Consider the following 12,842-nt stretch of genomic DNA (forward strand, 5'->3'; position numbering starts at 1 on the left):
TTTGTGAATCCCATTCTTAGGGGGGGCTAATTCAAGGTTGTGAATTCCACAAGGTGGCAGGGCACCTAGGAGCATTGCAACACCTTTGTGAATTTAGCCTTCAACTTCCTCACAGGAGTGTTGAGAGGCTAATCCATGAACATTTGTTTAAAGGACTTTGAGATTCCCCAGGTGGGAGTTTCTATAGAAGTGGAAAGTTTACTGGGCCAGATTTTCCTCTGCCTGGCACATTGTGAAGACATTTACATCTGTGCAAAGTGAATATAAAAGCCTACAAAGCAGATTTCTCCACTCACTTGTACCAGCACTTGCTATTCATCTTTGGTTTATGTAAGGACTGACAATGAGCTTAATTTTTTATATATTCTAGCAAAAACTTGGACAGTAGTAGTAGATAGGAATACGTCTCTCTTAAAGAGCAAAATGCTATTAATTGTTTTATTTATTTTCCATCCCTAAGAATTTAATTTTGCTACCACTAAGTTATAGATGCATGTCTGAAGAGGAGCCAAACTAATATCAGAAGGTTGTATAGTACTCACTTGCAATGATTTAGAGATATGCTAGGATCAAAACTCCCTGAAGAGCTACTTCTAAAAGGCAGTGTTTCCACAAGTGATTAATTTTTAATGTAGGATTCTCAAAATAGATTGTACAATCGAAGGGCCTAGCCCTTCAGTCATAACTCAGGGGAAATTTTCCATTGGCTTGGGCTCCGATATTCTTTGAAGACCCTCCATTTTGGAAGGGTTTGGCCTAATTCTTTTATTCCCACGAGCACTGCTTTCTTGGAGGGAGGTGGAGTCTTCTGTTACTTCTGAGAATGGAGACATTAAATTTGCTGATGGTTCGTGGTTCAACAAAGTACACTCCCTAGCCATAGGCTTCCCAGCAAAGCACCCAAAGTTCATCAAAACCATTATCCTTCTTCTCCACCCCACCCCTAAGCTAATGCATCTAAATCTGTTATTTTCTTTCATGAGTCACAGATAGAAACCACACCCAGCTTCCTGCATTGAAAGGAAAAAATACCTAGATTATCCAAATGCAAGTTTTTACGAAGAGCATCCTATGTTAATTTCAACCTGATCCATAGCTCGCTGGAATCAATAGAAAGACACGGACTTCAGTGGCCTTCCAATCAGGCCCTAAGTCTTCAAACTGTGAGCCCAGCATGCAGATAATGAGACAGTAGAATGTGTTCTGTATGTCTAGAGACAGGCAGGCAATGAGACAAGCAGAAAGCACAGGAGCTAACGAGGAGAACCCCTTCGGTTCAGATAAGGAGGCATCAGGTTTGTTGTTTGCCAGCTTACTGCTACTCAGACAGGCCTTTAAAGGAAGCTGTTGCTTGAACTTGCCTTAAAAAAAAAAGCTTACCACATTACAAAGGTTTGTAAATGAGTTTCCATGAGCAGCAGAAGCCTGAACAGCATCCCACTTCTTTCTAATTAGCGTAAGGAAAAACTGGAAGGTGAGATTTTGCTAGTCCAGCTTCAGCACATAATAGACGTTTCCTTTCCCAGACAATAAAAGGCACCTTGTGAGCAATTCATACTTTTGTCAGAGTGCTGGGTTTACTCATTTAAAAGCTTCCATTTAATTGCATTTCATTTGCATCTGCCATTGTTTTTAACCTGGTTAAAATAAATATTGGAACTTGAGCTAGTAAAAGATGTACCAAATACTTCACAATGGGAACCTCCCAAACAAGAAGCCATTCAAAGATATTTCCAAACAAATGGTGGTAGTGAAACTTTTTAAATTGCCCGTTCTGGATATGCATGATGGGCCAAATGGTTCCAAAAATGTTTCACAGAAATGCATACAGTACTATTACTTCAGAGGTAGATGATTAAAGCTGAAGCCATTAGTCATTTCACAGCTTGTTTGGGTCAGCTGTGGCATTTTATGCCTTTCAGAATATTTAGCTAAAGAATTTCATGACAGGGCAATACTTAGAGTGAAAAGGGCACAGTAATTAGTTTAAGGCATGGAAAGAATTTGATTTTATGTCAGCTTTTTGACTGCATCACGCATAATAAAAGGGGCTTGTAAGAGTTTGTTTTGACAAAAATACAGTGGTGCAAAATTATCCTTGAAAAAAAGTTACGGTTTTCCTAATGTTTCTGTAGAACAATTCAGAAATTACAATCTCTCAGACACCTATGATCTGCAGAAGTTGTCCAGTCTGGTATATCCTCTGTCTACTTATCTGTCTATCCATCCATTTCCAGTTTGCCGATTTGTATTGGTAAACTAATGCCTCCCATTCTCAGGCATCAGGCCTTGGACTCCCACGTCCAGGACGGGTAGAGACTAGTTAGCATTTGCTGACCAAGCTAATTTTTCCTGCTTTTGAGCCATATCTGCCTCGCCTAGAGAAGCCAGGCATCTGGGCATTCACCCAGCTGGTATTCTTGGATCATAGTGACTGTTATCCTTTGTTCAACATTGCTGGCAATGTATCAACACAGATCTTGGGCAGGAATTAATCTACTATATAAATATATATACAGTGGAATCCTTCCTTAGGCAAAGTCACTATTTTCACAGAGCAGCTTTACGCTAAGTGAAAGTTTGACTGGAACTGGAATTGGTATTTACTCACCGTTCAAGACATTCATTCTACTTAAATTGCTAGAAATGGAGTTTCATTGTAACCAACTTCACTATAAATGGCTTCTAAGTAACAAAGTTTTACAGTATATACTGTATATCTTCAAAATATTTCAGGTAGAGCTGGACAAATTTTTTTGAATTTTGAAGAAATTTGAAATTTCAATATTAAAAGAATTAAGAAAGTTTGAAACGTTTAGTGACTCCTTCTCACCCCCATTTTTCAACTGATTGTAGAGTCAGTAAAAAAATGTAACTGGAAATTTTTGAATTAAAGAAAGGATTCCCTGTCTCCTCACAACCTCTAATTTACAAAAGTAAGTATTTTACAAACAGGGAAGAAGCACAGAAAGGGGAAAAGACATAGACTGACTTGGAGAAAGAACCCAAAATTCCTGACAACAAGTCTCCTGTTCTAACTACTAGATGAAGCGGATGCTGCCACTCATGATTTGCAGAAACCAAATTTGGAAAATTTCAACCCAAACAGTGAAAGTTTGATAAAGTTATAAACAACTGGCAACAGGTTCTTTTTGATTAGGCAACCTTCAGTATAGGCACACCACAGTGCTCTCTGCCTATAATATTTTTGTCTGCTAGTTTCAGAATCACTGGGGCAAAGACTGTGAGTGAAATCCTGGCACCACAGAAGTCAACAGACATTCCTACGTTTCCCTCTATATGCCATGAATTGGTATTTTGTATGGCTTTCCATAAAATGAATAACCCACCTTAACCTAATTTAAAAAAAAACTATGGGATGGCAGAAATCATCTCATGACTATCTCTGATATATTATCTTATATATTATTTAGAGGATGGTGACATCCAAAATATCCTAGTTCCTTTCCAAACACAGAATATGTCCACACAATCTAAAAAAAAAAAAAAGTAAAGTAAAGAAAAGAATGAAGGACTTTGTTGCTAGCCTCCAGCTTAGGACTGAGAATGTCTCCAAGTTCCAAGTGTAACATCTTGTATATTATCAGCATCCAATTAATAAAATATAATAAATACTACTGATCAATGTGGAGTCTTGTTACACTGATACTGATCGGGGGTTGGTGATGCAGGAAGAGAGATGAGTTTTGCGTGCCCTTCTGGAGAGGTGATTTTACAGCTGCTTCTCACCAGCTGCTGTCTGTATGAATCTTTCCCCGTGTGGCTTTCTAGGAAGTGCTCTGTGATGTCTCCATCTGGCAGCCTATATTAAGTGATTATAATTTCTTGTGTGAAAGGGAGTTTCCTATTCAAATCCAAAACTGGTGCAGTGATGATACATTCAAAGACCTATACAGATCCTTCAACTGTTAGAAGTAGGGATTTGGGTCACTTTCTCTTCAGCGCATCTTTCTAGCTTCCTAGCGGGCAGTATAATGTGAAAGGGGCTTCTCTGCTGCCAGAGACATTGAGTTACAGCTTCAGCTGGTGTAAATCAGCAAGGTGATTTAGACCAGCTAAGGAGGTCACACATGGACTCCTGTTTTATACTAAGTATATGATCAATAAATGAAGTCTAATGTTGACATGCAGTTTCTGTACACACAAAATTGGGCAATTGTGTGAATAAGTGGCTAGTTCTGGTCATTTGTGTGTGAAGTCATGGCAACCATCCAACTGCATGCCTAGAATTTTCAAAAGTCTGGTCAGTATATTGTGTAAGGGATATATAGAACAGATATGCCTTGAATGATTAATAACTACTGATTCCTTCTGGCCCTCAAAAATAAAAAAAGTTTCCACCTCTGTTTATCCCAAAATAGGACCCACCTATTTACTTTAAGAAGTAAAGACAATAAGAAAATGGTTCACATCACACAGTGCACTTTGTCTAAGACCCACAGATCAGCCAAAGTCAGGTGTTTCTCTCCACAAGAACAGAAACTAAAATGGCTAAATTAAAGTGTTGTTAATCACCTAAGCAAGAACCTCTTATAATTTGTTTATGGATTAAATCTCTTTCTCTCTCCCAACCTAGCTAAAAAGAACACCAAGTTACCAAGCAAGAATCACCCCCTGCTCTCCTATGCAAAGTGGCCCACTGCACATTGTGAATGGATCAAGATACGGGCTGGGAAGGGTAAGCAAAATATAAATAACTGGCTGTAAGATTGAAGGGCAAATTCAGCAAGCTACCTGGTATCCCAAGAAATCCAAGCCACAAGTTTTCACCTCAAACTATACATTGTTTTCCTTGTAAATCAAATGTACCATGGATAATCTTCTTTCACCCCAGATTAGAAGCTGCCCATTTCAGATCTATAGCCTTATCTATGGGGAAACTGTCTCTTGTTCTATTGTAAGTCCTAAATAATGTGAAATGCTTATGTACAATCAAAGAATGTATTGAGTATGTCCTCCAAATTTAGAAAAGAAGGGATTTTGTTAATTTTCATTATAAACATTTGTTGCACTCCAGGGCTAATAGGAATTGTCTGTCACAAAGAAGAATGAATGTTGAAAGAGATAAACCAGGATATAAATTTGGAAAACTAAGAGAAATTGCTTAAAGGGAAATCCCAATTGATAGTATGGGCTAATAATGAAATGAAATCCTTGAAAGGAATCAAATATAAAAAACGCCGATAAGAAAAGGATCGAATAAATTTGTCATGTACCAACACCATCTCCTGGAAACCAATGGAAACAGCAGAAAAACAGAGAACTGAAATCTGAGCGCCCAAGTGAGTTGGCTGAACCCAACAAGAAGCTGTAGAATCCTAAATGCGACTGACACCCTGGCCGCTTGGAAAGGATTCTCCCCCATCCCAGAGTTAAAGGATAACAAGAAGTGGTGAAATTTAATTTAAAAAATTGTATTCCCCCTTCTATTCTTAAACATAAATAACTGTAGATTATCTTGCACTCTCTAGTGAGACCACAAGTAACCATATTTTAGATTTTAACTCTTTTGTAAATCCAAGCAAATTAGCCTAAAAGAGCTTTGAAAACAACAACTTTAAGCAATTTCTTTTAATATTCAGAACTTGTCCCTTTTATACTAATCCAGTCAAAGGGTAGTAACCACACTCTTAAAAGGTGCCTTAAAGACAAGCACATCCTTGGAGAAATTGAGAATTTATTATCATAAGTAAATGTAATAAGAAATCTTGATAATTTGCACATGGAATTGAACAGGCAATTGCTCACCTAATGTACATGAGCATTTACCACAAGTATACATGCAAATCGGGCAACTGATTGTGCAAATGATTAATTACAAAAGCATTTACCCGATCAACACTTGTAATCATGCAATGTACATGCAAACTGAGCATACAATTGTACATAATTGTGCACCTAGTTTGTTGGAAAATCTGGCCCTGGGCACACTGAAAATATCTATCCAGGCTGCCATTCGTTTTTGGATACCTTATTGCTATATCCTTTTAAACTACTTTGAATTTTAATACAAAGATTAAAAAAATGTAATAAAATTATTTCCTATAAAGTATGATTTTTAAATAACTTAAAACTATGGCTTATTAACATCAAGTTCTCTCTTGTCATGCTCCATATTACATGAGTCAAAACCACTCACTGTTACTGGGTAGCCTCTGAAAAAAGCAATTGCTAGAATAACACATCTGCTGTGATGGCCAGATGACATGAGGCAAGCATTCTAGTTAGATGTTCTCTTTAATGGAGTTTACTTAAATCCCATTTAACCAATAAATTATATTTACTCATTAAAACTAACGTGCACTGAATGATAACTTACTTGATTGAATTAGTTCTTTTTTGGATAACAGAACCAAGTGCAAGATCCCAGTGAAGAGGAAAATTTAACAGAGAAAAGAAAACTTGGTCTAGAAAAGAACACAGATGTAAAGACAGAGCTATTGTCATGCACAGGAGAGGTGTGAATGCATCATGCAACTTAAAGGATGCTTTACTCTATGAAGCAACAATATGTTAGCTAAGCGAATAAGCAATGAGATTGAAGACTGAGTAATTTATCCCAAGGAAACTGGAATGAGATTATTAATTACTATTTGTACTACATTAGTCTCTACAGACCCCAACCAAGATTGTGACCCCGTTTTGCTAGGTGCTTTACATACATGGTAAAAGACAGTTGCAGCCATGAAGAGCTTACACGGTAAGTAGACAAACAGCGTGGGAGAAAAGAAGTATGATCATTCCTATTTCACAGATGAGGAATAGATGCACAGAGAGATTAAGTGAGTTACCCAGGGTCACAGAGGACACTTGCAGCAGGAGCCAGGCTGTGAACACAGACATCCCAAGTCCCAATCCAATGTATTACCCATTATTCCTCCCAGGTCAGAAATAGGGCTTTGGAAGAAGACAGACACGCATCTTTTGTTCTCCCATTCCTAATGTTATGCAGCAGAAAAAAAGCTGCTCAATATACCAACTAAACCTTTTAAAAGACCTAAAGCGCCTCCAGGCACAACATGGTGTATCCCAGGGACTGCGTCATCTATGCACTGAAGGGTCCACAAAGAGGGCATTTTGACAGAGGAAAGGAGAGCATAACTGACAGCTGACAAGGGCACCTTTAACCTATACCAGTCAGAGACGGTGGCTAACACAGCACTCATTGATCCGCTCTCTGTGGAATCCCTGCCAGTCATGATCCCATGCTGCATATCGTAGATTCATAGAGTTTAAGGTCAGAAACTTACATTAAATCATCTAGTCTGACCTTCAGTATATTCAAGGCCTTTTGTTCACAGTTTTTCAGAAACATTTCCATGTTTTACAAAAGCTATTATTTGGTTTCTACCAATTTTCACCCAAATTGTGGACTACTCAAGTACAAGAAAAGTACTAGAACTCCCTGGAGCAAGCTCTCCTCTCCAGAAGGAACAATGGTGCTTTGGTAACCGGGGTCCGGCCTCAGGGGGACCCCCCTGCATTAAACTGCTTTCACTTTTCATACTCTTACTTTTCTCTGTTGCTTTTTTCTGCCCTCCCATCCCCCAATATTAACTCATATTTACCCAGAAAACTGTGAAGTTAATTTTTTGCACTGATTTTCACCCACTTTTTCATTTTTTGTAATAAATACCTATAAATTCTCAAGAAATTTTAAACAAAATATAAACTGAAAGCAAAGATCCTTAAGAATATCACAGTGCATTAGACATTACCTAGTTACACCTGTATACAGCCCAATAGCTTGTGTCTGATTAAACATCAACACCTGCACCAGTTTCCAGAATGTGGTTTCTGCCACTGCTTTTGCAGTGTTTCCATCACTTGTCATTGACCACATCTGGCCATTATACTCAGCTCGTGCTGTCTGTGCACCCATCACTTCATCCTTACATGCGGGGGATGGCTGCCAGCAAGATGCACTCCCATTTTTGTGCACATTTGGAGGACTGCTTTATGTACATATGGAGCAATAAGGCCCTAGTACAGAGGTAGGCAAACTACGGCCTGCGGGACCCTCCTGCCCAGCCCCTGAGCTCCTGCCCCGGGAGGCTAGCCCCCGACACCTCCCCTGCTGTTCCCCCTCCCCCGCAGCCTCAGCTCACCCTGCCGCCAGCACAATGGTCTGGGCGGCAGGGCTGCGAGCTCTTGCTGGGCAGCGCAGCTGCAGAGCCGTGGCCTGACCCGGTGCTCTGTGCTGCGTGGGGGCGTGGCTGGCTCCAACCAGGTGGCATGGCTGCCTGTCCTGCTGCTCTAGGTGGTGCAGCTGTAGTGCCGCCAGCCACCGGTGCTCCAGGCAGTGCGGTAAGGGGGGAGAGAGTGGGTGAGTTGGATAGAGGGCAGGGGAGTTCGGGGTGGTGGTCAGGGGGCGGGGGTATGGATAGGGGTCGGGGCAGTCAGAGGGTGGGAACAGGGGGGTTGAATGGGGACAGGGGTTCCGGGGGGGCAGTCAGGAAGGAGAGGGGGGTTGGATGGGGCAGCGGGGGGCAGTCAGGGGGAGGGGGAACAGCAGGGGAAGGGCCAGGGGCTAGCCTCCTGGGGCAGGAGCTCAGGGGCTGGGCATGAGGGTCCCGCAGGCCGGATGTGGCCCGCGGGCCATAGCTTGCCCACCTATGTTCTAAGATGATGGCAGACTGAATAAACACACACATAGGCAATGCATCCTTATGTAATTCCATTGGCTTCAGTGGAGTTACATCAGGCATGAACTGGACCCACAGACAGGCTGCTCTTCCCAGCTCAGGGATGAGGCTCACAATGGAGAACTGTGATAATAGAGCTACTGTTTGATTCAGGAAAGTTTAAAGATGGAGATAAATCATAGGTCCCTGATGTGTATAGCCAGGCTATTGGCTATTCTGGGGATGTAGATCTCTGTCAATCTCTCCAGCTGAAGTTGTTCCACTTTGTATAAACAGTGGGCCAGAAAAAGGGAGAGAGAATGACTTGATAGCATGGTGATTAGGGACTCACCTGGGAGGGGAGACACCTGGGTCCTAGTCCCTCCTCCGATGAATATTCATTCATACAAGCTGGAACAGCTTCAACAGAAGAGACAGAGAGACCAACCCTCCAGAATACCCTACAGCCTCGCTGTTAGGGCACTTCCTTGGGGGAAATAGAAATCCGAAGCAGATTTCAAAGCTGGGTGCCCCGCATCCCAGGTGAATGCCTTAACACTACTGGAAAGTAAGGGGGTGGCACCTAAACCCCCTTATGGATCCAGCCATCAAAATTTGAAACATTTCAGAAATGTCAAAATAAACTGTTACCGCATTTCCTAAATTGTTTCAGATGAAATGAAAAAAAAACAGTTCACTGAAATTGACATGAATTCACGAAATATATCAGTCAATCCAAATCTGCATTTTTGGGTGAAAAAAAAATTTGGCTGAAAAATTCTGCCCACCTCAAAGACAGAGTGACTGCAGTGTCCTAGAAACTGTAAAGGAAACTGCACAATGGGACTGCTCATTTGGAAAGAAAAAAAAAGGAAGTGAAAATGTTTGGCTATTTGGGAAAAACAGAGGTGTTTGATAACTTAGTGGAGGACTGGCCCATCTATATCAAAAGACTGGTACGGTGTATAATAGCTAAGGGGATAAATGATAAAAAGTGACAGTTTTACTGAGTGTAATGGGGACTAAAACACAACCTGCTGTGTAGCCCAAGAGCTCCTGAAAAACCCACAGACTCATACTTTAAGTGGAAGTTCTACAAAATCACCTATCCCAAAAGCCACTGCTGATTGCAGAGCATTTCTGCTTTTATAAAAGGAGTCAAAAAGAAAGTGAAACAATTTCTGAATATGTGACTGAATTCAGGAAATGTGCATTGCCAGTTTGGAGAGAGTTTAAATGACGTATTAAGGGGTCAGTTGGTGAGTTGTACACAGAGTGAAGCAATCTAAAAATAGCTATTGACTGAGGCTGATTTGACCCCAAAATGTGCATTAGATGCTGCTGAATCAAGACAGTGGCAAAATATTACATGATGCTGTTGTAGCTCCTTGGTATCTGTACAACAAATAACTGGGAGCCGAGCAGAAAGAACAACATGGACAACACCCAAAGAGTGTGAGCTTTCATTGTGGGAAACGATTTCCCCACGCAAATGATCACTGTCTCAAGGACAACCCCAGCAGAAACGGCAGCAAACTGGGGCACACACAGAGACAGAACATGTGCTTTTTTCACTCAGCTGCACAACAGACACGTCAAGAGAGCATACTAGTGGATTTCAGATCCATCAACTTGACGATGACAACATGGAGTATACTGAGAATGTTATAGCATCTCTACAACTGTTTAATTTAGAAGACAACTGGATTTCTTTACCAGTGGAAGGAGGAAGACTTAAAATGCAGCTTGATACACAGTCTGCTGTGTCTGTAATTTTATAGAAGGATTATCAAAGACTACTTAAAAATGTGAAGTTGCAGAAGACTTTAGAGCTACTGACAACATATATAGGAGCAGTCCTCACTCCCTTGCGTGTTATTACAGAGAAGGTAACATAACTGTAAATAACACATGCTAAACCGCTATGTTGTGAAGCAAGGTGTCTTGCATTCCTTGGTAGAGAATGGCTGAGAGAGGTTTAGCTAGACCAGCAAAGCATCACATGGCTGCAGGTTTAAAAACAGTAATGAACTTTGGCCCCAAACAAAACTTAACTGAACTTTTGAACAAGGAAGCTGATGTCTTTCAGGATGGTATTAAACATATAAAAGCAACAAATGTGCTTGAAGAGGAAGAAATTCCTAAATTTTGCAAAGCTCCTCCAGTACCGGATGGGATATGGGCAAAGGTAGAGACAAAACTTCAGCACTTACCGGACTCTGGAATTATATCCAAGGTGAAATGGAGAGAGTGGAACACCCCTGCAGTGCCAGAAAAAGAATGAGGCTGTCTGTATTTGTGGTGATTTCAAGTATTGCAGTATCTTTTACCTAGAATGGAAGACATATTTGCCTTATTAGCGAGTGTCAGTTCCCCAAATCAGTCTTGCGAATTTTTGTGTCTTTTATTGCTGTGTTTAGTATGAAGGAACCACACAGGAACAGTGGGGCCCAAATAATTGCATTCACTAAATATATACAATGTGCAAAGGCTCTCTTCATACCCAGACTGCTAATGTGGCATGTTTCTAAACACAGAAGACAGTGAGAGCCACTAGAGGGCTAACAAAATATTTAAAGGTATGCTACCCAAGTCCTATACCCTATTTCCCCCCCATTTACAGTCATTCCACTTCTTCCTTGGCACCCAAGATGAATGCTGCTCTCTTCTCACAAACAAACTCAGCTATATTATTTGGTGTCAGATAGTAATCTGTGCTTTCATTGAATTCCTGTTTCCACAATTTTTTTCTGCAGATTTTTCCAGTGATATTACCTTAACCCTTTCTTAACTTGTAATCATCACCAGCACTGGAGTCTGGTATTATCCAGTGAGGGAAATATACATTCTGATAAGAAATTCTTGAAAAAATCATATAATAGAAAGGTAAGGCTGGAAGGGACCTCAAGAAGTCATCAAGTCGAGCCCCCTGCACTGAGGCAAAGCCAAGGAAATTTAGACCATCCCTGACATGTATTTGTCCAACCTGTTCTTAAAAACCTCCAGTGATGGGGAATCCACAACCTCCCTTGGAAGCCTATTCCAGAGCTTAACTGCCCTTAGAGTTAGAAAGTTTTTTCCTAATATCTAACCTACATCTCTCTTGCTGCAGATTAAGTCCATTACTTCCTGTCCTTCCTTCACTGAACATAGAGAGCAATTGATCGGCTCTTTATAACAGCCCTTAACGTATCTGAAGACTGTCACCAGGTCCCCCCCTCAATTTTCTCTTCTTACGACTAAACACACCTAGTTATTTTTAACTTTCCTCCTAACACAGGTTTTCTAAACCTTTTATCATTCTTAGGGTACATCTACACTACCCGCCAGATCGGCGGGTAGTGATCGATCTATCTATCGGGGATCAATTTATCACGTCTAGTGTAGACACGATAAATCGATCCCCGATCGCTCTGCCATCGACTCCAGAACTCCACCACGGCGAGAGGCAGAAGCAGAGTCGACGGGGGAGCAGCGGCCGTCGATCCCGCGCCGCGAGGACGCAAAGTAAGTGATTTTAAGTCGATCTAAGATACATCGACTTCAGCTGTGCTATTCTCGTAGCTGAAGTTGCGTATCTTAGATCAATCCCCCGCCCCCCCCCCCCCAGTGTAGACCAGGCCTAGGACTCTCTCCAGTTTGTTCACATCTTTACCAAATTGTGGCACCCAGAACTGGACAGAGTACTCCAGCTGAGGCCTCACCTACCGAGTAGAGTGGGACAATTACTTCCCATGTCTTTCTTCTGTCAATACATCCCTGAATGATACACCCCAAAATATTACCCTTTTTTGCAACTGCATTCCATTGTAGACTCATATTCAATTTGTGATCCACTATAACTCCCAGATCCTTTTCAGCAATACCACCACCTAGTCAATTATTCTCCATTTTGTAGTTGTGCAGTTGATTTTTCCTTCCTAAGTGAAGTATTATCCATTTATCCTTATTGAATTTCATCCTGCTGATTTCAAACCAATTCTCCAATTTGTCATGGTAATTTTGAGTTTTAATCCTGTCCTCCACAGTGCTTACAACCCCTCTCAGCTCGGTGTTATCCACAAATTGTATAAGCATACTCTCCAGTCCATTATACAAGTCATTAATGAAAACTTTGACTATTACCGGACCCAGGATTGATCCCTATGGGACCCCACTAGATATATCCACTCAGATTGACAGCAAACCATTGAAAAC

Source organism: Emys orbicularis, chromosome 12 (assembly GCF_028017835.1).
Source record: "Emys orbicularis isolate rEmyOrb1 chromosome 12, rEmyOrb1.hap1, whole genome shotgun sequence".
Classification (NCBI taxonomy): Eukaryota; Metazoa; Chordata; order Testudines; family Emydidae; genus Emys; species Emys orbicularis.